Source organism: Sinohyriopsis cumingii, chromosome 16, assembly GCF_028554795.1.
Source record: "Sinohyriopsis cumingii isolate HCF-2022 chromosome 16, ASM2855479v2, whole genome shotgun sequence".
In the NCBI taxonomy this organism is placed as follows: domain Eukaryota; kingdom Metazoa; phylum Mollusca; class Bivalvia; order Unionida; family Unionidae; genus Sinohyriopsis; species Sinohyriopsis cumingii.
The window spans coordinates 13960269-13983044 of record NC_142976.1 but is presented as its reverse complement, the minus strand read 5'-3'; the positions used below and the strand labels follow the sequence as shown (position 1 = coordinate 13983044).

The window sequence follows — 22776 nt, the reverse complement described above, 5'->3', positions numbered from 1 at the left end:
TTTCCAAACGTCCGTGTGACTTGAGCCATACGATTTTTGGTAAACACAAAACTATCGTAACTGATAGAACTCCATTCAAACAGCCATAAAAAGGTCTACCTCCTAGCATGATTGAAGAAGTTCGTCCACATCACAAAGAGATGCTAAATACAGAACCAATACGAGAGTCATCAAGTCCTATTTTCCTCGAATGTAGTTTTAGTTCATAAGAAAAACGGCAGTTTACGTTTTCGTATTGATTTCAGTGACCTTAACTTCAAAACAGTGACAGACGTGAACATGTTCCCAGGTTCGCTGGGGGTATTGACCGCATGATATGTGACAAGTACTTTTCCAAGTAGGATCTCTGTTCCGGCTACTGGCAGGTACAGACAGCAGAAGAGGACAAGATCAAAATGTTCGGTAGTTAACGTAGGCTTTTATGAATGCAATGGTATGGAATTTTGACTAAAACAGTCCAGCAACATTTCAATGTCTTTACGAAGAGGTGTACTGAATTTAAAAGACTTTATCATATTTTAATTGATATTCTCATCTTTTCATTTAAGTTTGAAGAATATTTATCCAAGCATGAAGCTTGGAGCAATATGTTCTAAATTTGATCCGTCAAAATGTCAGTTTTTCATGACGCAGGCTTCATATGTGGGTCTTTTTTCTTCTCTGAGGAAGGCATTTACAGTCACGGACAAAATGTAAGCTTTGACTACTTGGCATGTTCCTAAGCAAATCAAAGACTTATGTTGTTTCTTGGGATATAAAGTATATTACAGACGGTTTGTCAAAGATTATTCCAAGCTTGTAAAAGCCCTTACTCATGTCCCGACAAATAAGATGCCCGAATATTAAAAATGAAACCAAAAAGAAATAGATCTGGGACGATGCACAACAAAATACATTCGAAAGTTATGTAATTTCTCAGTGCCCGAATATGCTATTCATCCAGGCCTTTCGTTCTCCGTGCAGATTCGTCAAACGATGGAGTATGTGCCGTTCTTTATCAGGTACAAAACAGAAGAACAAAAAACTAGTGATCGGTGATGTAAGTATGGGTTTGCATCAAAGTGAATGCAACTACCCTGCAATCAAACTTGAATTTCTGGCACTTAAGTGGGCAATTTAAGACAAAATATTTTGATTATCTTTAAAGTAATAAATTGGAAGTTCGTACTGATAACAAACTACTGAACGATGGTTTGTCTTCTACGAGGCTATATGCAACTGGTCATCGTTGGCTGGCATCTTTAGATAATTACAACTTCAAATAGATATATCACAGTGGTAAAATAAACAAACATGCAGATGGTCTTTGCCGTGATAAACACGAAACTGAGCACAATTGTCAAAAGGATGTTAAAGCTATTTATTAAGATGGTATTGTACGACTTGAACTGTACCCCTCAGAGAAAGCTTGGTTCTTTCCAGCACCATTCGTGTAGATATAGAACAACAAGTGGTACGATTTTATCAAGGCCATAAACATGCAACCTGTACGGATGAACAGGCGGCAGAAAAGTCTCTAGAAGATTTATTTATTTAATGACTCGGAATGGCATACCAAGATGTGACAAGTTAAAAATAGAAACTCCCGAGGTAAGACGCTGTTTCCGAGAATGGAACAAACTTGGGTTTATCAATGGAGTGTTTTAACGAACTTCCAATATCCAAAGAGAAACCACCCGTCAACTTGTTAGACACTTGCATACAGTGACCTTGCTTTAAAAGAACTACATGATAATGCTAGTCATCAAAGTCACGAGAGAACATTCTCTCTGGTTAAGTCTATGTTTTATTCGCATGTACTTGAGGCACGCGTAGAGTACAAGTTTAAAGCCTGTCCTCGTTACATACGAAGGAAATCGCTAGTTCCGACTGCTGAGTTGGTCACAGTACAGATCACCCGACCGATGGAATTTGTCTTCTAGATTTCCTGGTAAGTCTAAAGGTGGTTATGAAGATATCCTTGTGATGACAGACCATTTTACAAGATACGCCCATGCAGTCCCAATTCGGAACCAGACTGCGAAAACTACTGCAAAAGTTTTGTTCGAAACTTTGTTGTACACTATGGATTCCCAGAAAGGATATACGCTGACCACGGACAAAACTTTGACAGCACACTCATAAAGGAAATGTTAAGCCTGGTTCATATTGCGAAGACCCGCACAACTTGTTATCACCCCATGGGAAATGGAATGGTGGAGCGTTTGAACCAGACTTTATTGCACATGTTGGGAATTTGTAAACGACCAATGTTGACAGAAAATCCTATGTTGCGCCTTTGATCCATGTTTTTGATGCTACAAAGCATGGCATGATATACACCGTACTAGCTGATGCTGGGTAGGAGCCCTTCGACTTACAGGCTCGAATGTTAAATGGGTACAATGAAGGGCTAAAATGTAGACTTGATTTTGCGTTGAAGACAGTTTCAAGTGCGTGTGTGTGTGTGTGTGTGTGTGCGTGTGCGTGTGTGTGTGTGTGTACTCATACAGGCACACACCTTCAGATATTCTCACATTTTCCTACTGCAGTTATCGAATTTCTAAAACCTGTGATATATCTGTATAGGATTATTATTTCATTTTTTCGCCCCAAAATTCTGACCGTTCTTAAAGCAGTGATGAAATTTCAATGGCATGTGCCACAGGTGTTTCTCTCTCTCATATATATATATATATATATATATATATATATATATATATATATATATATATATATATATATATATATATATATATATATATATATATATATGATGATGATGATGTGGGCTTTAACGCTATTTTTCAGCACTCGATAGGCTATACATGGCGGCCAGTATTAATGGTGGAGGAAGAACCCGGGAAAACCCCAAAAAGAACCACAGACCCACGAGAAGCTACTGGCAAGCTTTCTCACATACCCACATTGGCTGAGTCTGAGACTCGAACCAGCGCAGACAGAGGTGAGATGGCAGTGATCCGTAACGGAGAGCGCTTTAGACCACTCGGCCACTCGGGGCCCCGTTATATATATATATATATATATATATATATATATATATATATATATATATATATATATATATATATATATATATAAATATATATTAGATAGATAAACAAGTTTGCTATCTTGCGATCCATTAGGTGGTCACTAGTTTACTTACCTGGAATGATGGCTGTACACATATCCTTCTGTTTCTTCGCAGTAGAGACAAATGTAATCCCCAATACACAGGTATTCCCCCATCCCAGGCTCCTGGTTGAATTCATTCAGCTGTAACGACAGAGGATGAACATAAATGACAATGAACCGCCTTTATCGTATATTGTATAATCTACACGTTCGACGTTCTTGTCACTAGAAATAAAATTGGTATGTTGTAAAATATTCTCTCATCAAATTTTATATTTTGTAATTTGATAGCACTCTCTGTGGGGCTCCTGTGACGTTCTGTCGAGGTAAATTATCAATTTGGAGCCAAACTGAAAACTGGCTTCTGCTCTTTTCATATCCAGATTAAGCCGTATCGCCCTTTATCACGGTCAGTCAAGCAATGGAAGTCAGTCGAGCATTGAGACGACCTCGATCATTTTATTCTCGGGGTGAAAGGTAGTACATTCGTCAAACACCCGCCTCTACTAAATTTCTGGTTCAAACTGCTTCCTGCAAAGACAGTGAGCAATTCTTCCTGAACAAGTTTTAATCTAGGTGGATTTGCATCATTATTTTTTTTCTTATAACGTCTGCTAAATTGAATAGGCATGAAAAAAGTACTTCAAAGAACAGAAAAACACTCTTCTTTAATTACTTCCGCCGCAAATTTTGAAAAGCAACTACAATTGAAAAACGGGAAAAATTATCATAGGAAATCATTTTTTTCAAACACTCTCAATTAATGATAGGTGGACCGGCGTATTGTGCAAGCAAACGATCCAGGAGAGAAATGTTTGAAAGGATGAGCATACTGCATCAAACTTATACTGCGGATTAAAATAAAATTAAATTTCATCTCTGTTTCAACTCACCGTTGTACCAGATTGGTTAAATACAAAATCCATTAACGACTGAATAACTTGAAAGTTTTGTTTCCCACGTCACGCCCATGTGAGCACGGCTGAATAAAGCAGACATCCTTGCCATGCGTACCTGCTTTGAATGTTTGTAAGTGAAATCTATTTGTTATTAAGTTGCATCCTACGGCGGGCTTCTGTGGATGTTTTTCATCCGGGTTATGCATATACCAGACACATAATACTGTTCCTATACTAGGACAAAGATATAAAAGTACTAAATTTATTATCTGAAAATGCCAGGACGGATCCGGAAATGTCGTTTAGGTAGAGCGTAGACATGTATGCGAAGAGTCTGTGAGAAAAGGCCCCGTTTGGGGTCCAGGGAGGCGAATCTCTAGTAAGTTTCTGCATTGTAACCGTTACAGGGCATACGATTAAATATGTAAATAAAGAAAACATACGCTAGGAAAGGTTCCATTTCTTTGCTGCTCTATATCAATATACTTATTTGTTTCAGTATGTTGCACTCACTATCTATTTACCTTGCAAAATAACGGCAAACCACAGAAAAGTTAAAAATTAAATTAATGTACCTGAAATGGATTCAACATAATCCTATTTACGTCATGTTTAAGCTTTGTTTGCATGCACGATCATACAGGTCAGACGTAGATCCTCCGTCTTGATCATTGCGAGGCTCAAAAGTAGAAACTTTGCTCATTTTATTTTTTTTAAAGAAAACAAAAAACAAAACAAAACAACAACATAATTTAGTAAGGAATGTTTCAACAAAATAAACTGCCAGTCTGTAATGTTCGGCAAATAATAATATGCGGTATTTTCTTGTAATCATGATAATGGCATTTCGGCTGATTGACAGAGAAGTCTTTTTGCATGTTAACTTCCTACCCTAATATTATTAAGGTAAGGATAGTTTAATTGACAATTAGCATCCACCAACAAAAAGTTACTAATGGATTACTGTCCAAATATAGAATGCGAGATACTTATGCTCTAGTGCCAAGAGCAAAGTTATCTATATTAGGTCTTCTTTGTGACGTGCTTCATCCATACCGAGCCGACACTAAACTGCATCGTAATTTGAGAGGGAGAACGACGAAGCACATTTTATCGAGGAGGTAAAGGAGAATTGCGAAACATTGTCAGATGAATTTTGGCTTAGTGAAACTATTCACTATCAATTGTAAATTGCAAAATCTTCCGCAAAATAATTCTGGGACAATTTAAAGAAGACCTTGAATTGATTTCATGCTTGTAGGGTTGGATATAATAATAGAAGTCACTGCGTCAGACAACTACCCATACTGCTAACAAGTGGTCTCGACGAATTCAACTTTTTACTCAGTGATGTGGGTTGACTTTTCAGGCCGACATAACTGTCTGGACATGTATCACGGGGTCAGTTGTTGCTGTGGGGTTTAACGCCATTTTTCAGCACACGATAGGCTATGCATGGCGGCCAGTATTAATGGTGGAGGAAGAACCCGGGAAAACCCCAGGAAGAACCACCGACCCACGAGAAGCTACTGGCAAGCTTTCTCACATACCCACATTAGCCGAATCCTAAACTCGAATCAACGCATACAGAGGTGAGATGGCAGTGATCCGTAACAGAGAGCGCTTTAGACCACTCGGCCACTCGGGGCCCCACGGGGTCAGAGAGGTTAGATTAAATTTTGACGAAAATTCACAGGATAATATCATAGTGGCATAACAATTTCACCACTCAGAAATAGGGTTAAAATACACATGAACTGACCTATAACACAATAATGCTCAATCAAAGTGCTGCTGCTGGCTATTCCAAATGTGTCCGTTCCCGGACAGCTTCGTGTTCTTATCATGTCGCTGATAACCTAATGTAGTTGAGACTAATATGGGGAAACACCGGGACAATAAATTGACCAGCTGACGTATGTAAGCCATCTGCAAATAGCGTGATAAAATTTGGAAGGAAATAAAAAAAACAACTTCCGAATTAATTCCCTAGGGCAATACCCGCGCGACCTACGAACTTTTCTCAGGAAATAACAACTACGTGTCAAACCTCTAGCATTACACGCCACAACAGGCTGCGTTTTTATCGGTTCTATGAAATTTCAATTTTTAATAGGGGTGATTATTATTATTATTATTATCATTATTATTATTATTATTATTATTATTATTATTATTATTATTATTTCCGTTGTAAATAATTCGATTATTACGTATTAAGTAACGAATAATAAATAGTGTTTTTTAATAGCCGCACTTAAACAGCAGTATGGGGTATGTAGAAGATTGATTGAAGAGGACTCTAAGGCACTCTGAGGAAAATAAAGATAAAATATCTTCCTTAAATGTAAACAAATTTAAACTGAATGTAGACACCTTCTTTTATCTTGGTGTTTGATCATTAATGGAGACGGCCAAATACACGTGTGCTCAAACAGCTGCTGGATTAGACCACCACAAGCAGCGCAAAACATAATTGTAAAAAAAAAATGCATTAAAGTATAATCATTGATCAATCATGAGTTAATATGTTTTTCACTTGCGTAAAAAAGAAAATATATAAAATAAATTATTTCCTACCTAAACGCAAGTCTCAAAACTTGCTCTCTTTGCGTTTGTCTAAGGGAACAGCAGTTACTGAACTAGGCAAGCTATATATTTGTAACCAAAGAGACTTTTTAGTTAGGGCTCTCGGTATAATCTTAGTATTAAACAAAATCTGTACATAGACACTGGGGAACATTAGTCTCAAAGAAGCATGTATTCTCTTCAATGTTTTTTTTACATGAAAACTAATTACGAATGGTTTTTAATGCAGGGAACTTAACGCAGATTGTGTTTTTAATGACGAAGTGGCTCACACTACGTCTCTGAACAGTAAAGTTGCAAAAATGCGCCTTGACGCAATTTCTTCATTTAGACCATTTTTATTCCAAGAGAGAGAGAGAGAGAGAGAGAGAGAGATTGTCAAGATTCCATCAGAATAAGCAGACAGGAGAAGCAACTATACAGCCTAGCAACAACTACACATAACTGAAATACGGATGCGTGTATTTTTAAATGTACAAAACTCAACAGCATGAAACCTGCATAGGCTTAGCAAAGTTTGCATCCAGTACAATGACAACGAAACCTCGCCGACGGTGGACACTGAGTATCCCGCACAGCTGCAAAACTTGGATCAAGTCCGCATTTGTGCAAATCTAACGAACGTTATAAACCAGCAACGAATATTATTACATGCCAGAGATGTAGCTCATTTTGTGTAACTAAACAATCCGGGGAAAAATTCATGGTGAATATAATGTACCACACACCGTTAGACATTTTAAAGGTTTTATAGAGCGTTTAGCTACAGAGAACTGGTACGTTATATACCGTCACAAATCTCTTTTAAGGAAATACTACCGGTAGAATACGTTGCTATGTCTGATATTACAACAAGCTATTCAATTGTTCACAGATTCTTGCCGGATAAAATTCTGCTTAGGTTAAATATATGTACCCTCGCGTTTTAATATCTTTGGTTTTTTTAAACCATTTCCACAAATATATGCAAAATTTAAGATATTATAGAAAGTCCGTTAATATATTGTATTTCCTTTTGCATCCTAACAATGAAAGAATTTATTTTCTTTCATAGTTTTAACTGTACCCAACAAAACAATTGCAATTTTGTCCAAATTTGTATAGAAAGTGTTTATTGCTTCGTTGAGCCTGTTGGTTAAGACCATTTAAATGCATAAAAATTAGCTATTCTTGCCAAATTATCGAATCTTAAGTCTGACTCGTCTAGTTCGTTTTTATTTTGTGAAATTAGTCTATATATAATATAATAAATTGTACAAATAATACCACAAGCGTCTAAATGGTCTGGAAATTATTTAATTTGTGAAAATAATAGCTTAACATATCTGCCTGATATATTCATTTTTTACTTTGTGAAATAACACACCTACCTCTCACTGAATTAGTAGCTTTTAAGCTGTTCTCAAAACAGCACCATGTCTGACTGGCCTAGTAATTTGAAGACAAAAAAGACACACCCCAAAATTATTTTAATGTTCTTGTCCACCATACAAGATGGTATGATAGTGATGCACACAAATATGAGTAGACCCGTGATTTTAATGTGTGTGTGTGTGTGCTTGTGTGTGTGTGCGCTTTTGTGAGTGTGTGCTTGTGTGTGTGTGCTTGTGTGCTTGTGTGCTTGTGTGTGTGTGTGTGTGTGTGTGTTCTTCTATCCCTTTACAAGATGATGATTCACACAAATATGACTACTATGGTAAATGAAAAATTACAGTTGTTGTGTTCTATTGTCAAATTCCAGACGATGATATATACCCGAATAAGAGTTGTTTTGCTATTTTTCCGACAGATACGTTGAAATGCAATAGTGCTTTAGAGTCATGTTGGTCTAGTGAGTTTTTAATTTTGCCCTTGTATCCCGTGTACGAGATGTATAAACCAAAACTGAGTTGTTCAGAAATGTCAGTATATCGAATACTTCTGTATATGACGAATTTCCTTCCTTACTCGATGTGACACCTTGTTGATATATTTTGAGTATTTCTCAATCTTAAACAAAACACAATCCTCATAAACGTTTGGATTCAGTCACGTACTTAAGTATTTTGTGATCAATTATTGCTTTTACATATCAAAATAGCTTTAACACAATAGTGTTTATCTAACTTTCAATAAGTAAATATAAACATAGAACTAATGTCGATTTTCTTGTTTTTGAAATATCCATATTGCTTGTTGTAATTTTTTATCTATCACTATTCCAAGATGCGTGCTCCTTACACAGTATGGTTGTCTTGAATTACATAAAAATTCTCAGCATCGCTTTAATCTATTTTTATTTATAGAACAGTCCACGGTAGGTTTAATAAATATAAGGTACAAGAGGTTAAAAAATGTCATTTTGGCAAAAGGTACTACATACTTTGAAAAATATACGAATGAATACATTTACTATAAATGTTAATTATGTTTTCACCTGCTTTACTCGTAACGTAATCAGTAATATAAACGTCTAGCTTAAGAATTTCTTGGGGAAAAAAAAAAAAAACAATAATCAGTGACATTCAGCCGGAAGTAGATGGACTGGTTATCGTGCAATAATATCCACTTTAAATGCTTCTTTGTCGACACGCTGGACACCGGTGTGCAAAAACTAACAAGAGCATGCAAGTCTATACGATCTTTTACCTCTTTATCCATGAAATTTGGCTTGATCCTCACTCTGACCGATTACATTTGAATGTGCTTCTTTGCCGCTCACTTGAACTAGCGACATTTCTCTTTATGAACGAAACGGCTACAGTATGATAGTAACCAGCCAACATATTTTGACGAAGAAAGATGTCATACCAGAAAGTATGTGTTTTGTAAGTTGTCACACTGTTTAAGTAACATTCGAGATATGAACTGCATCTTAAAGCGAAAACAGTGACCAACAGGTGATATGAGAGCAGAGCTGTGTGTAAATAACAACCTATTGGGTGGTTATGCTACTCCAAGGTGAACAGAAGTAATTTACTATTTCCGTGAAGCAGAGATAATATGAAACAATGCCAGCCATACAAGACCTGTATCGAATTCAATAAAGTTCAACATGATAATGGCATGAATGATACGATATGAAGCAATGCCGTCATACAGGAGCAACATCCAACATAATAAAAACATGAATGATTATTGCATGAGTAAGCACGATAAGTTAATGATTTGGTCCATACAACTTACAGCTACACTAGGTGTCATATGCGTGGAATTCCTTGGTGCCTTATTAGCATAGTTTTATTTTATATTACGGCCTGTTGTTTTTTTTTCTTTGTATTAGCAATTCAGCATTTGACACTGTCATCAATTCTTGATCCGGCTGATATGGAAGATAGTTTCTTTTTGGTTTAAGATGAGTGGACTATCCTCGTGCGTATTTCTAACCAACCAGTCAATATGACTGGGTATTAGTGTCAAAATTCAATATTTTTGCAAAATTCATTACAATGATGGTATTAAATTCATCAGAAAGCATTGTATAAATTCACTTTGTTTATCAAAGAGATCATTCACTATTTACCTGTCCTTTCCGATCAGCTGACTTTGGTGATGCAACTTTAGACTAAAATCATTTATAAACTCTTGTTTCACTTGTTATGAAAACTTGTACAATTCCTTGTTTTGATTGAAAGCAATGTCTAAAATCATTACAAAGTGCGGTAAATTACTAAAGATATTCTTACGTAAGTGGGGTGGGAGGTTGGCGTGGCTTAGCGCCAAACTCAAAAGGATCACTCTATTATCACCTTTTTGTTTAGTTAAGATGCAGTAACACCAAATATAAAAAGTGATAATTTATTGCCTAAAGATACATTTTTCGTTAAAGCAACATAAATTTTATTGCAGGCTCAATAATAAAACCCAAGTCAAGATTTTAAAAATATTATGTCGGAAACATCACTGTGGCCTTAATGCAGAAGTAATGGATGCAGGCTGAGAATCAGGCAATGTAACTGTTTATATATTTCATTGTGGAGACGTCATTTATCTTTGGCCCGAAATTTCTGGTCATGGCAACAAAAAATTTTTCCCTTTATCGATACTTTCCAGATTAAAAAGATCGTGAATTTTTTAACTTGATGAAGGTATTAATTCTTTCGGCTTTATTAAAAATACTTACGAACTGAAAATAGGCATGAGCTAATTCAGTTAGCCAAATAAGTATCAAGAAATGTTAGAGGAAAAAGTTGTGGTCAATATAGGTCAAAATATATCAGAGAAAGGTGATAAAAATACAAAATTTGACGAAATCATAGAAGCAGATCATTACCTTGTCAACCACAATTGATAATAAAGAATTCTGGTCGATATTCCAAACAATCCTCTCCGATAGTTTTGGGTTTATAATACATTGACAAAATAATAAAATAATGCGTACTGATGTAAACAAAACAAACAAAATATTTACCATGACATTCTCCATCGATCCGTAGAGAAATTCGTACTGGAGCCGAGACAATAGAAAACCTATGGATGTTGTCATGGTCAACTTGAACTAGGCATCACTCAAAACAACGAAACTGATCCATCATAAGTTGTGATATTTTAAGCAACGTATTCTTATACAGAAAAAGCTGGTAAGCGACACACAAATCATTTAGATGTTTTGGTCGTTAATGATCATTCAGCTAAAAACAAAACGATACACAAGTGGTCAACTCTAGATCAGCGGCTAACTCGCAACTTGGTCTTTTGGTTGAAATAAAGCTGTAATTTTGTCACATTTATGTCACAGTGGAACAAATTCCACAAATTCTCGTGTGTAAAGAACTGACGATCTGTAGAATAATAGAGCCTTTACATGGCAATAGGTGTTGATTAGGGCTTAAAAGCTCGGAAAAAAAGAAAACTATCATAGTGTCTGCATAGTATTTGTTACTCATGCTAGCTTATTAAATAACTAATACAGTTACATAGCCATCCAAGATTTGTTTTTAAATAAACGGAGCTTCTATGTCCAACCCACAAACTTTGATGAATTACAGAACTAGTTCTTGTAATGAACTGTAACCTTATATCAGGCAAGAAATGTTTTTTTTTAATGAAAAATGATAATTATTCCGTGACAGAAAGCAAATAAAATGGGCGATGGTGTAAGATTGGTTTTGTGAAGAAGGGCGTGTGGCAATTTAACCGGAAGTGGTACAGCTTAATCTTTGTAAACTAATGTTCTAGAAATTAGACAAGACCCTGTTTAGCACTTTGACTGGTTGGAATTTCCCAATGCCTTCAGTCGAACGTTTGGTTTTAATATTACCGTAAATATGGACGTTTATATTGTCAGCTGGCCTCTTTCAGAAATGAAATATATCTGAGAGTTTAATATAAAAAAGTTATCTATTTACATTATGTCACACAAACAAAGTATGAGGTTTATGAACTTCAAGAGGAAGCAAACACAGACTGTGGTTAAAACAACCACATATTTTAGTTAATACAAACACAGACTGTGGTTAAAACAAAACAGCACATTGATTGACCTTTCCAGAGAATGCCGACAAATATTATTCGGTTATTTGACCCGAAAAGAATATTTTGACCGTGCAACAAGTGTTACCGTATGGCAGTAACAATATTATAATTTGGAGTTTCAATGTTACATGTTACATACATCCTCTTGCTATTCGCAGACGATAAATCGTGTTAACATTTATGAACCTGGGGTTAACTTTTAAATCAGACAGGTGCAGGCCGGATAGCGACTTTTAGTCATACCCGAATGATGTAAATGTAACGTTGCACATGCCTGGCTTATAGTATGGGCCAAAACAGCCCGTGGTGGCCAAACGTAAAAGCTGCCAGAGTGAAATCGCTTGATTAAAATTTTAAAAAATAAATAAAGAAAAAAAGGTAAACCTACTATATATCGTGCCATCACTGCGAGAGAAGTATCAATTTTCTAGTGCTCTGCCTGCCGCTATTTTATACGCAAAGTACGCGATTTAAATGACAGGAAGTAATCTAATACAATACTATGCTACTCGTTCCCACGCCGAGATTCTGTCGGCCACGAAGCGAGTGTGTTTACGATAAAGACATTGATAAAGGAAGGAAATTCCTACCAACATTTGCTATCAAACGAGGATAATTGTAAATTGTAATTTCTCTATCAGATACCGGTGCATATACTAGCTCACGTGCAAGATTGTGCCGGCTAATTAACATGCGATGCCTAATGCCAACCCGTATCGTGAATTTTATGTAAAAGTATTCGTTCAGATTCTGGTTGAATATTACTTTAATTTTTTTCATAGCTGACAGCTGGTCCGATGTGAACGGCATGTAACTATATGTGTTGTCGCCATTGAGACATCCAGGTATATTGATTCCATAATTAAATCGTTGCTTCCACAATATACAATTTTATGGCATTATCGTCTGTATCGTTAATTTTTGTGTGTATTTATTTTACATCAGTTTTTTTTATTCAAATGTTCTTATTGAAATACGTTTATTTTTACTAATAACTAGAAAATGTAAAATGAATTTACATTTGATATCAAAATTTATAATCGATTTATGATTTTGGGGGATTCACTTTAGCAAGCCTATACAAAAGAATTTATTTTATTTACAAATCTTATTTTATTTCATAAAGTTTCATTTGAAATGGAAAAGAGTTTTATATGTTATTCATCACGTGATGCCTTAGACGAGTTCTATATATTGTATACATGCAATCCTGCATGGCGTAAGAAATGACAAGTTAATGCATAAGCCGTTGCGACTCAGTGGTTAGCGCGCCGAACTCTCGAATGAACGGTTTGGGTTCAAATCCTAAAATCGGTTGGTTACCGTGATGAGTACATGAGTATGGTAATTTGCTACAATAGTATCGGCACTAAAAAAACCACTGGACTTGTTGTTCCATAAACCATCAAACCAAAAATCAAATGTATCACATGACAATAAACCATGCTACAGTGTAACACATTTGCTGCCTTTTTTAAAGTCGTCCAACAAGAGACTATCTGTTTAAATCATGCACTTGTTATGACCTCTCAATGAACGAGCAAATCAGAGTTGTACTAGCGATAAATTTTCATACAAACCATTTCATTTATTTTATTTCACTTGAACATGAAAGAAAGTGTTAGTTCATTAAAATCTCCCGTGGATATGAATCTCTTCAATCAGTAAAATATGACGTCATTTTCCCCGCCTTTTGACAAAGTTATGTTCGTATTTCCAGATGTACAATCGTGTGATTCTGAACCTTTTAACAGCTTGTCATAAGAAAATTGTCAACTTTCCTATGGATGTCTTTTGCAAAATTGATACTGAATGTGTTGTTATAACAGTATATATATATATATATATATATATATATATATATATATATATATATATATATATATATATATATATATATATAACACAATTGTGCAGACCTCCCTGAAACTGTACCAGCAGAAGAGTTTTGCAATACGGCACCGGTTTACATGTGCAAGTTTGATATAATCGACGAATAGTGTGTACGCTAACGTTAAGAAGGATGCATATTGCCAATAATCGATCGAAGATCGAAGAATATTCATGTTATTTGCATGCATTCATATCGCTATAGATCTAGTTCTTAATAATTGTCTTTGCTCTGTCTTATGCGATTAGCAGCTTGTCATTCACGTGCAAGTATTTTGTATTTGTCGGAAATGCATGTGTCAGCATTTTCTGTAGTAAAATAAAGTAATTCTTTTTACATGTATATTAATCCTGTAATAATCCAAGTGTTTGTGCTGTTTTGTATTTACGTCTTTGTTTATCGCTTTGCTAGATTTTGGTAATTGTTTGTTGATTATCGTGGAATCGGTGTTGGAAAGATATTTCTCAACCCGAGTAATTAGCCGCTTTCTATGAGCCAGTGTTATAATGTAACGCATTCAGGAGACGTTATGGCAGCATGTAAGATTCGTGAAATGGAACCTTCCTGACTTTTTAGTGTATGGAATATTCTGGATATTTTAGGTATTATTAACGTGATATAGGAATATTTTTTTTATATTTTGTATTGGGTGTTTGGGTCGTGTTTAGAATTGCATGGCAGGAAGTGCTAATATTCGATTAGAAACATTAACTGGTAATCATACAAATGTGAAACGAGAAATATCGTGCAAGTGTATACTTATTAGGTTTTTTTCTATGTGGTCATTAGGCGACTAGAGAAAAATTGTTGTAACTTTTGCGCGTTTAAGTACCTTTCATTTGACAACAACTGTTGTCTTGAGGTCCTTGGAAATAGGAGAAAATACAGACTGTCAAATCAGTCTTATTGTTTGATGTGCTTGGTTGTGAACCCCCTTGCGTGCCATAATACGTATATGAAACAAATTGTCTAGTCAATGAAAAATGATCAGTTGTTAATTTATTACACTTGTGTTATTTTCAAAAATGCATTTGGGTTTTTCAATTTAAAGAACACAGTAGTCATGTGATGAATATATCTTGTTTGATTTTTTTTCCCTAACGCTGGATGACTCTTTTTCTAACGCTGGAAGATTTTTTTCATAACGATATATGACTTTATTCGTAACGCTGGATGACTTATGCGATCAAATGTAGATGAGTATACATTTCTCTTGACAAATTGATTGGTGGTTAAAGGGCTTTAGAAATGAGTAATATTACCTTCTTAAAATGAATATCATTTAGTTAGACTATTGTTCTCATTCCAAATGTGTAATGCACATTTCATGACAGCTGTACATGAACCATATGACCTTTGACCTATCAGTGAAATTCAGAAGACAAATAATAATAATAATAATAATAATAATAATAATAATAATAATAATAATAATAAATCTAACATGTAGTAGTTGGAGTAAGTCGTTTGCAATGCTCATTCAGTGGAAGGATGTAAATAATGGAGGGCCTATTAGCTGTATCTTCTCTCTTACAATTTAAGTATTGCATACTAACATTCTGAAACAGATTTTGAAAAGGTCAAAAAAAGTTAAATACGACAATAAATGAAGCCATACATTCTCCAACGGATTTCCCAAAAGTGTATAATATTTGCTTATCGTAATGTTCAAAATAATGGGAAAATGGAGTAATCAAGCACTTTATGGAACCAAGCCTCGCTTAGGAGCTAAACCTCCAAATGAGCATGCCAGGCATGTCCGCCAATGATCAGAAATACACATGGTTATTGACTGAAAATAATTTCGGGAAAAATAACGTCAGTTTTCAAAAGAAGTACGCTTATGTATAAATTGTAGGTTTTAGTAGACTTGAATCCAAAAACTTTTTTTTTTTTTATTTTATCTCTGTCGCGCACAGGTATAACTGGATGTAAACGAGGAGATCTCACCGGGTTAGAGTTTTGAATTTTGTCAAAGCGAGTAAAGCAGCAGATAGTTTCTCTTGATTTAAATCTTTCCTTTTGGAGAGATAATTCACAAAATGCAAGCATGATTTGCAGATGTGACATGTATAAAGCAATATGGCCAAATATTAACGGTACGGTCTATGGGACTTGAATTAGTTGTATGTACCCACATTGATGAATTGACACTTCGCTCGCTATTTGAAACAAAACTGCCTTTTATGTACAGAAGAGCACCAAAGGTTAGAGGTCATTCGGAGCAAAACAGTCTCAAGGATGAAATTTTGACAATTACAAACAGAAATGAAATAGCTTTTAGGTATATTATATAAAAGATTATCCCCACTGTAAATTGAAACCACTTTTTCATTTTTATTGTACTTAAATATTTTTGTTGCTGACGAATCTGAATTAATACCTTACTCTGCATAACGCATTTTCACTCCGATTGACTTCTGACCTTATAGAACGGTGACTTTATTGGAACAGGTATCAGTTGATCTATTGGAAATAGTACAGCGTATACAGGCATTCGAAATTTGTCGGTCATTCGAACTGATCGTTTGCGAAGAAATTTCCGGCGAAATTGTTGTTATGCTTTTTCGGTAAATCATTAGACCGACATACATTATGGCTTCGTCTTTTCTTTGTCTCGGCAAATTGTTGAAGTGATCCGAATGTATTACAATAGCCGCCATGTACCGTTTTTCACCAAATGACGTGGTGTGCAACATCAAACACCATCCCAGCGTTCCTAACGTGTGACTCGATTAAGATGATTTATTCTCAGCTGAAATATCCCTGTCCTCGTTTTTCAAATATGAACTTACTATGGAACATTCTATTCCACCGTATCACTCCATCTAAGGCTTTCCAACATGAAAGCCATAAGGTGTTCCAATTGCTAAATTTCTTCTCTTGTGTTCAAGTAGACGTTTAAATTGAGTAATCTGCTTTTGATCCTTATAGGATGTGCAGGAAAAGACAGGAAAAGACTTTTAGCGGTCAATTCACGCAATTTTGTTAGTTAAGACTGCTCTTGTAGTTTTCTGTATTTGTAAAATAAAATATACTTAAAAAAACTAGCCATTTATCACATTTAAAATCCTTAGTTTATTATGTTGTCACGTTGCGTCTTTCAAACACAAGATATAAAAAAGGTTAGCAACACTTCAGACCAGGGACAGGGTAGAACAACTAGCACAAAATTTTCCAAAAGCCCACAACAGTCTACGGGGATGGGGTGGGGTAGGGGGTGGGGAGGCCATGGCCGAAGAGATTATTTTTTTAATTCAGTGGGGCTTACATTTGCTTGCATTTGCGTGCATGATATACTACTTAAATGAATTGCTCAGATATGGAATAATAATATTTTAATTTGTTCACTGATTATTGACATAATATTAAAAACATGGAAAACTTGAAGCTCGTGTAGTGAAGTAATTTGTGTGTGCCTCTTCCCAGACTGCGGTCATTAGCGTTTATACTGAATAACGATAATAAGGCAGTGATACAAAAGTATAGAACGCCACTACTGGCTTCTTTTCTTGACTTTTGAAATATGCGGTACCTATTTCATTTGTCGTGGCTGATATTCGATTATACGTGTTGCATATTTTATTATACGTAGTGCATATTCCATTATACGTAGTGCTTATTACATTGTACGTGGTGAAAATTCCATGATACGTGGTACCTATTCCATTATACGTGGTGCTTATTACATTGTACGTGGTGCCTCTTCCATGATACGTGGTGCATATTTCGTTATACATGGTGAATATTCCATTATACGTAGTACTTATTTCATTATAAGTGGCACATATGAAATTATTCGCGATATTTATTCCATTATACGTGGTGCTTATTTCATTATACGTTGTGAATATTCCATTTATACGTGGTACATATTTCATTATGCGTGGTGGATATGCCATTATGAGTAGGACATGTTCTATTAACGTTGCGCATATTCGATTATAGGTGGTGCATTTTTCATTATCTGTGGTGCATACGCCATTATGAGTAGCTCATATTCTATCATACGAAACGCATATTCAATTATAAATGTGGTACATTCAACTTTATATGTCATATGTGTCAAACTCAAGGCCCGCGGGCCACATCAGGCCCGGCGTACAATTATATCAGGCCCGAGAGGTCTTGACCGGCGTACAGTTATATCCGGCCCGAGAGAGAATTTTAGGCTATGGTGTTTCCCAATGCACACTTTGCTGAAAAACTTAGCTTACTTTGCGCCGAGTTCGCACGGCGCTTTAGTGACTTTGAAGCACAGAAAAGTAATTTCGAGCTGTTTCGTAACCCATTTGCCATAGACGTGGAAACTGCACCTGTAAATTTGCAGATGGAGCTAATAGAGCTGCAGTGTAATGGGACACTAAAGGCAAAGTACGACACTGTGGGGCCTGCACAGTTCACTCGTTTCATTCCTGAAGAGATGCCCCAGCTTCGTCTACATGCGGCTCGAACCTTGCGCATGTTTGGTAGCACATATCTGTGTGAGCAGCTGTTTTCTGTGATGAAGATTAACAAAACATCACACAGGAGTCGTCTCACTGATGAACACTTGCAGTCCATCATGAGAATCTCAATGACACAGAACATTACTCCCAACATAAACGAACTTGTAGCCAAGAAAATATGCCAAACATCCAGCTCTGACAAATTGGCATAAGAGCGAAAATGGGTATGCCAATGATTTTTTATTATTAAAACTTTTTTTCTGTTTTAATTTATATTAATGTTTAAAAAAGGTTTAATTTTCCGCTTATTGAATGTTTATCCTGTTCAGCCCGCAACCTTACGTGTGATTTGAGTTTTGGCCCGCTGAGCGATTGAGTTTGACACCCCTGTTATATGTGGTATATTTTACCATATACTATTGTAATAATATGATGCGTTTCGCTACTGTTAGGTAAGTTACCAATTATCCCCGAAGGCGGACTGTTTTCATGCATCAAATGTTTACCCTCACACTGTAAAATCAGAGCTTCCTAGACTAAAATATAGACGATATAATGACATAGTCGCTGTTTTAATGAAGACCTGGCAAGGATAGGAGTTGACACGATTGCGTACAGTGTCGGACTGAAGGAGAAGACAAGAGCGATCTACCATCTGTGTCAGGTAAACTTATGAGCAAATTTGATTCCCGATTCCATAAAATGAAGACGGTCACCAGGGATATATGTGTTTGCCTTAAATATTTTAGCTGTATTAGACCATTGATTCCAGTGTGAAACGTGTGGGGAAATATACTGGTTGTTAACGTTTAAAAAAGGAACCGAAGGTTAGTTTCTTGGTTTGATTTTTTTTTACTGGTAACATCCCTTAGATTTTACCAGCCTGTATACAACCGAATACATTTTATGGTCTAACTGTTTTACTGCCTTGTTTTGTTTAAGCAGATTGTTTTGAAATCGAAATATTATTATTTTGAAGCATTTTCACACAGTGTAAGCCCATTATATCAGTGAAGTCACAGGTGTACCGCGTGGGAATGCGAGAGTGCGAAAGCGCTCCCGTTTTCGATTAGTATTTTTGTTACACTCCTAAATGATTCACTTGTGTCAAACAGAAGGTGTGTTATGTGATGAAAGTATCTCGAGTTCCATGAAATGAACTGTTTATGTGTAAAGTCCATGTCCATACGAATTTCTTCATTTAGAAAATTAAACTACATATTTAATGATGTTTTGCAATAGTGTTGAAGCAATCGATTCAATGTTATTCATTTTTAGGCATTCCAACATCAATAAAGGGAGATATCACATACACAAGAATAGTTTTCACAGAAATTTGATCAGGGTCACACTTTCAAAACTTTATTTAAAAAATGAATAAAATAATTATACATAATTTTAATATATGATAAGAATCACAATTTCTGAACTCATTTGCAAATCTCATAATGCTGAATATTTAAGCTACTGTGAACAAAGATTTCAATATAAATATTGTAATGTCTGAGTAAGTAGCACTGGGGGTTTTTTTGCCATGATAAATTAGAAGTTCAACATAAACCCACACAACCCCCTTACACTACTTTGAGGCTAAAATTTGCATTAGGTGAAACATTTGTTTATCTATAACGGCTCTACGGCCATACAATAAGTAATAGAAAAGAGCGAAAACCAACTTTTTGTAAAATTCAACAAATAATTTATTTCCCTAGAATTAAAGCCCAAATAATCCTAGAATTACTAACACAAGTCCCCATGAACGAGTTCTTAAAAGAATGATATTCCAAATTATTTTTAACGCTGAAAAAGTTGATGTGCCTATAGTGGACGGTATTTTTTTTTAGATAGAAACAAGATGGCCGCTATCGCTTAACCGGCTTGAAGCAGCTGTTCCGTTTTTATTGCCGTTTTCATGATATATGTGCTTGTTGCCTGTTTTCATCTACGTTATTGTGTTCATTATGTATTGGCTGTTAAATTCGTATGTGTTTCTTAATCTCCTTGTTTTGGAAATGAGAACAATTAGACTTTTTCTCAGCTGTCTTGCTCCACTGTTTTTGAACAAACCGCCATCACGTGATACTCGCCAGTCAACCCGTTTATGCTACGATGGACCCTCATTAATTTCTTTAAATGATCACTCTTTGGCTCTCCACACTACATTGTGCTCTAGACTAAACGAACTGGGACTACATTCATCATTACCTAAATGTAAACAGAAGCGAAAAAAGAAACATTGTTTCAAAGCTGGCCGGCGTAGAACACGAAGAAGAATTCCAGTTATCTCCCTTATTTCGGCTCAACAATTTAAAAAAAATCGACCGTTAATTTAGATAACCTAATTAAAATCCATATTAATTCATCAACCTTTGTGTCAACTATCCAGGAGATACCTCTGCGCATTGCATTATTAAATGCCCAGTCAGTAGGACCACCGGAAAAGCGCACAGAAATAGTTAATTGTATCAACGACCAGAATATTGACCTATTTTTCCTGACAGAAACATGGCTAAAACATTAGGCGATGAACCCTAGTGTGCGGATCTAACACCCACTGTTTACTCAATCAAGTCGTTCCCCCGTAATTCTCGCGAAGGTTGGATTGCTGTCATCACAAAGAACACCATGATAAAACGTCTTAACCACACCACAACATTCAATTTCGACCACACATCGTTTGAACTAGTCCAAACCACACTCACACTGGAGCAAAGGTCAGTCCATTTTTACTGCCTATACCGCCCTCCTCCTAGTAGAAAAAACAAGCTGGCTGACTCTCTCTTTTTGGAGCAGTTTCCGAATCTCCTGGACTATGGAAATTCGATAGGTGGTAACCCGGTTATTCTTGGAGATTTCAGCTTATACTTTGACTGTCCCGGAAACGCTAAAGGCCAAATACATCAAGACTCATAGATTCCATTAATGTTTTCAACCTGAAACAGTCAGTTAACCAACCCACCCATAAACATGGTCACATTTTAGACTGGATTCTTCATAGACCCGATGATAACATTCTACGGTCCTCCCTGGTATCCCATGACCTTGCATCAGATCACCTCTGCATTATATGCCATCTTGACGTATCAGTCCCTAACCCTCCACCTTTATCTGCTACTAAGAGAAACCTCCGTATGATAAATAGAACCAAACTAATGCACGACATCCAGACTAACTTAACAACTTGCTTACCTCCTACCGCAGAACAGCTCGATAACTGCCTGCGTTCATTGCTTGACAAACATGCACCAGCTACCAAGTGCACATTATCAATTCAAAAGTGTTCTCCATGGTATAGCAGTGTTAGAGACCAGCTTCGCACTGCTAAAAGAGACCGCCGTAAAGCCGAGAGACTTTAGCTTTCCACCAGACTCACTATTCATAAGCAAATCTTCCACCAGACTCACTATTCATAAGCAAATCTATGAAGCCTCTAAGAATAATGTCACAAATATAGTCCCTGCAGCGAAATCAGCCCACTACACTACTAAGATCATGGAAAGTTTCAGGTGCAAAGAGCTCTTCGAGATTACTAACAAGCTAATGTTAAGGAACAAATCTATACCACTTCCAACTACCTTCTCTCCAGTCGACTTTCCGGACATGTTTGCAAATTTCTTCCGTGACAAAGTACAAACCATTAGAGATAAGTTTGACACCACAATTTCAACTGATTCGTCGTCACCATACAGGTGGGATACAGAATTTGACCGGCAACCATTAGCAGCATTTGAACCTGTCTCTATGGATTTCGTACGTACAATCGTGATGAAGAGTGCACCAAAGTCATGTGAACTTGATCCAATTCCAACATCACTGCTGCTTGAGTGCTTAGATCCAGCATTGCCTTCATTAACTGATGTCATTAATACCTCTCTCTCATCCGAGGAATTCCCATCATTTTTCAAAGCTGCCATTGTAAAGCCTCTGCTGAAGAAACCAACACTAGACCATAACGATTTAAAGAACTACCGCCCAGTTTCTAATCTCCCATTCATATAAAAAAATCTTAGAAAAGGTTGTTCTATCCCAGTTTGTATCTCATCTGAATTCAAACAGTCTTTTTAGCAATGTACAATCTGCATATCGCCCTTGCCACAATACTGAAACTACTCTTCTAAAAGTAGAAAATGACATTCTCTCTGCGTTGGATAGCGGAAAGATTACAGTCCTCACCCTCCTTGATTTGTCTGCAGCATTTGACACAATAGACCATGATATATTACTTCACCGTCTCCAGCATGTATTTGGCATTCATGATGCAGCCTTACTGTGGTTTAAGTCCTACTTGGTTAACAGGACACAGATTGTATCTGCAAATGGAATACACTCCAGCCCAGTTGATCTATGTTGTGGTGTTCCACAGGGGTCTATTCTTGGA

General features: G+C 36.2%; 1 pseudogene across 1 annotated transcript in view; it reads right to left on the bottom strand.

Moving 5' to 3' along the window:
* The window catches only part of LOC149779967 (inositol 1,4,5-trisphosphate-gated calcium channel ITPR2-like), a 283416-nt pseudogene that overhangs the window by 148772 nt on the left and 111868 nt on the right, over positions 1-22776 (bottom strand). Inside the window, exon 2 of the transcript XR_016415089.1 lies at positions 3149-3258. The product of XR_016415089.1 is annotated as an inositol 1,4,5-trisphosphate-gated calcium channel ITPR2-like (transcript). The remainder of the gene's footprint in view (positions 1-3148; positions 3259-22776) is intronic.